Source organism: Phacochoerus africanus, chromosome 2 (assembly GCF_016906955.1).
Source record: "Phacochoerus africanus isolate WHEZ1 chromosome 2, ROS_Pafr_v1, whole genome shotgun sequence".
Lineage (NCBI taxonomy): Eukaryota > Metazoa > Chordata > Mammalia > Artiodactyla > Suidae > Phacochoerus > Phacochoerus africanus.
Genome location: NC_062545.1, coordinates 210,102,795 through 210,106,826, shown reverse-complemented (window position 1 = coordinate 210,106,826; position 4,032 = coordinate 210,102,795). Strand labels below are relative to the sequence as shown.

The window sequence follows — 4,032 nt, the reverse complement described above, 5'->3', positions numbered from 1 at the left end:
TGTGATTAGCAATTTCTTTGAGGCTGTTCAATTGATGACTTGAGTAGAAAAATAAATGTTAATTTGCTTTATTTATGAAAGCTCACTCAAGTATGGAAGAGAGAGGATTATAATATAAACTCTCTTGTATTAAATAGGCTAATGGTGGCGATGAAGAAGATAGCTCTACTATAATGCAGAGAGGAAGAAAGAGGCATTCAGTGAAAGCCGTAAGCCTATGGTAGTACCACCAGCATATGCAGTTCTGAATTTTTAATTCATTTACTCAACTACAGTGACACAGGTAAAATGTTTTGCTTGAGCAAACTCTATAGACTACTGCAGCTACTCCCACAAGAGAAACACCAAGTAACAGGTTATCCAGAGAGTGAAGACATCCTCTTGCTATTTTAATTGATGGCCAAGAAAAGAAAAAAAGGTTTCCTGACTTTTCAATGAGCCAACGAGTTTACAATTTGAATGAACAATCTAGGGGATACAAATGTCACTAACTGGTGAAAACTACAGCTGCCAAGACCATGTGATCAAAACAAGGATCCTGTTATACTCTAACAGTTCATCCTTAACATTCAAAAGTTTTCAGAGACCCTAGTGTGTGAATGGTTTACCTTTGTCCTGAAATCCTTTACAGCAAATATTTTGGAGAGATACTTTTAAAAATATTAGATCAGAGTCACTCTGATTTTCCATCCGTATGTATTACCTTTGGTATAAAATGCAGATAATGTGAGCGTGGAAACAAAAACGGGGTCTTTGTGATATTTGTAAAATGTTTTTTAAAAAACCTAAAAGTAGATATTGTCTCAAGGTTAATATAAGTAAAAATTAGAATTCACTTCCTCGGATAACTCAGGTTTTGACATTTCTGAAAGCCAACATGATATGGGTTGTAGAACAAAAACCCAGTATATTTTAACATCAACAAAAAGGCAAGATAGGAAATGCAATGTTAAACTCTCTGTTGTTGAAAACGATTGGTTTTTATGAACCTCAGTCATGGTAATCATGTGAAGAGGGGTGAACCAGGATGGCAAATTTGAATGACGATCTGGTCACTCGGTAGCTTCTGACTTGTGCTACCCTTGGTTCAGAGTCTACACTATCACTTTTTAAAACTTCTGAAACCCATGGTGAGGATCTTATGTCCGAACGGAAATCTCACTTCTTGAGGCTGGATGGAGGAGGAGGACACCATGCTGCCTTGGATTATAAGAATAATTTATTGCCACCCTACTACATAGCAGTGTTACATTTCTATTACGAGGCTTGGTAATAAGTGTTTTTTGTTTATTTGTACATTCTTCTAATTCTAGCATCAACACCCTCATTTTTATTCATTTATACTTTTAACTCTGATTGTTTAGGTAACTTGCTCAAATTCAAGGGGATATATGCTGTCAGAGTCAGAAGACTTTGTGCTCTCTTCTGGCTAAGCTGGAAAAGCAGTCATCCAGGGCAAGAAGGCCCCCCTTGGTGGAGACAGGGGAGGGAGACCATGAAGTGCCCCATTGTTTAAGCAATTGCTCCAACTGTGTCCCTAAGTTTCAAGTTGAGTTCAGAAAACTCATATTCTGACACCCTTCATCCTCCATCCCCGCTCCCCTCCAACAAAGACACACAGGCAGGAGAGATGTAAATAGTCTGGGAATTGAACTCATGGGCTTGTGGAAATAGACAGCCATCAAATGCTCTAGCAATGCAATGGGAAACACTTTCCAGGGAGATGAGCGAGGTGGCCCCAGGGCTGGCAATTCCCTCACTCTGGGCCTTATGACAAGGGAAGGGCTCTCTTTGTGCTAGATGACTCTATCCCCATGGATATAGCTGATTGGTCCAGTAATGGACAGATGACTCAAGCCAAGCCAATCAGATCTTTCTCCAGGATTTTTTGAACAGTAACTAAGGGGTTCTCTAGCAGGCTGAAAAGCTGGATGTATAAAAAGCCATAATTGCTGCTGGCTGCCACGTCTCCCTGCCACACAGAAGTTACTTTGAGAGAATAAAGGCAACACTCAGAAAGAAAAGTGAGATGAGATGGAGAGAGTGTGTCCTATTCATCTTTAGTAACCTGGTTCCCATTGTTTCTGAAGCCCCCCTGTCCTTGTGCCTGGGCACATGCCTCTCTTTAAATCAGTACATATTGTGTTTCTGTCACTTGCAACCACTGAATTCTGATACTATCTCCTCCCTCAAATGAGTAAATCGTTGCATTTTCAGTCTCCTAATAGAATACAGACAACCTTGGATAGACTTAATTTTTAAACTGTTATTAATTAAAGAACAATTGCAATTCAGCTTTCTTTTTAGGAGTAATATTGCTACCAGCCACCTGCGAAAGTCTTGCAGACTTGAGGCAAAGGAAAGGCTAGGACCTTTGGAGGAGGGGAGGCAGAATTTGTGAAGAATATGGGGCTGAGGGGTGGGGTCAGGGAATAAACCACAGACAGGAGAGACCTGAGTGGAAGATGGTGAAAGTGAGTCTTGGAGGAAACAATAAACACATATATTTTTAACTTTGTAACATGTTGAGACCCTCCTTTTTGGGCCCATAGTCAAATAGAAACAGCTTTTTTTTTTTTTTGGAAGAGAGGGGTGATATTTATTGATCTATTGCAGTTTTCCCAGAATATTATTTTTAAGAATTGAATGATCCTGAAAGAATTTCATAGAATCTGTTTCTACCCTCAGCATATATTTTTCTTTGAAATTGTCTTTAGTATTACATAAATAACAACTAGGAGTTTGCTAGGCCATCCATGAAATGGGGGCTAGAGGGCTTAAAAAACACCTTCTAGTTATCCTTTATTTAAAACATGGTGGGCTATAATTTTAGAGCAGTAAACCTCATTATAACATACTTATATTTGACATTTTCAGGCCGTATTGTTCATGTTTTTAAGTCCTGGAGAAAGGCCCATTAAAGCTGTGTTACTCACATTAATTCAACATTTAGCCATTTATAATACAAACCCCAGTCTTTCGGAAAATGTCATTAAAAAGTTTCACCATATATGGACATTATTTATTGCTTGAACCCCATTGTCTACTTATAATATGCCCTTTATCAGACCCAAATGCCCACTTCAGAGCATTTGGTTTTGAGCAACAACTGGCTTCTTACATTATCCAATGATGCAGGAAAGTTAAATTACAGCCAGTTCATATCATAGAAACAAAATGTTTCCTGCAATTACTGATAAGGGACAGTTCATTTTCTCTCTGTCATCCTGAAAAAAACCTCCTAACAACAATTCATGCCTGGTTAAACAGGATTTCCACATCTACTGCTGACATCTTTCCAAATAATTCAGGGTTGTTATTACTGTACAGCCCTGGCAAGGCTCAAAAGCAAGCAGACTTGACGAGTCTACTCAAAGCAGAGCTTAAGTAGTTGTAATTAATAATAATTACATGCCCACTACACTCCAGTTTTATCATATTATCCGTCAAGGCAAATAAGAAAACCCACACACAACACGCTGGCAACAGGATTAGTGCATTAATAAAGCCACTCTGCATATGTCATCTCTTGAAAGTTTAAAATATTTGTAGCGGTTTCTGTTTTATTGATTTTCATTATTCTGTGTCTGCATGCAAAATGCTATTTGGAGGGAGTACAGCTGGGGACCAGGAGTTGCTCTCTTCCAAAAGCCTCTCCCCTCCTGCCGTGACTCGGATTCGAACCGAGGTTGCTGCGGCCACAACGCAGAGTACTAACCACTATACGATCACGGCAAGCTCAGGAGAGCTGAGCGCTGGCTTTCCTTTAAAAGCCATGGCAATATTAAAATTTATGGAAACACTGCCATCTATTGCCTGAATATGTGCATTTTCTTAATACTGGGAAAGAGAAGCAGTGTTTCTGTAATCTCCAGTTATTTAAAGGAACAATAACAAAGTGCCTGAACTCGAAACCAGTATTGTCTCCTTGGCTGATGGGGAAAATTGTACTGTGTAAGATTCGCTGGATTCACCGTCCAGGAAACAGTAATCAAAGCAACCAGACTAAGGAAACCCAGTCTGTTGACTCAT

General features: G+C 39.3%; 1 non-coding gene across 1 annotated transcript; it reads right to left on the bottom strand.

The window, feature by feature from the left end:
• Positions 1–3,663: 3,663 nt before the first annotated feature.
• On the bottom strand, positions 3,664–3,735 carry TRNAH-GUG (transfer RNA histidin (anticodon GUG)). Its single transcript has one exon. It is a non-coding gene; the product is annotated as a tRNA-His (tRNA).
• Between the last annotated feature and the right edge of the window lie 297 nt (positions 3,736–4,032).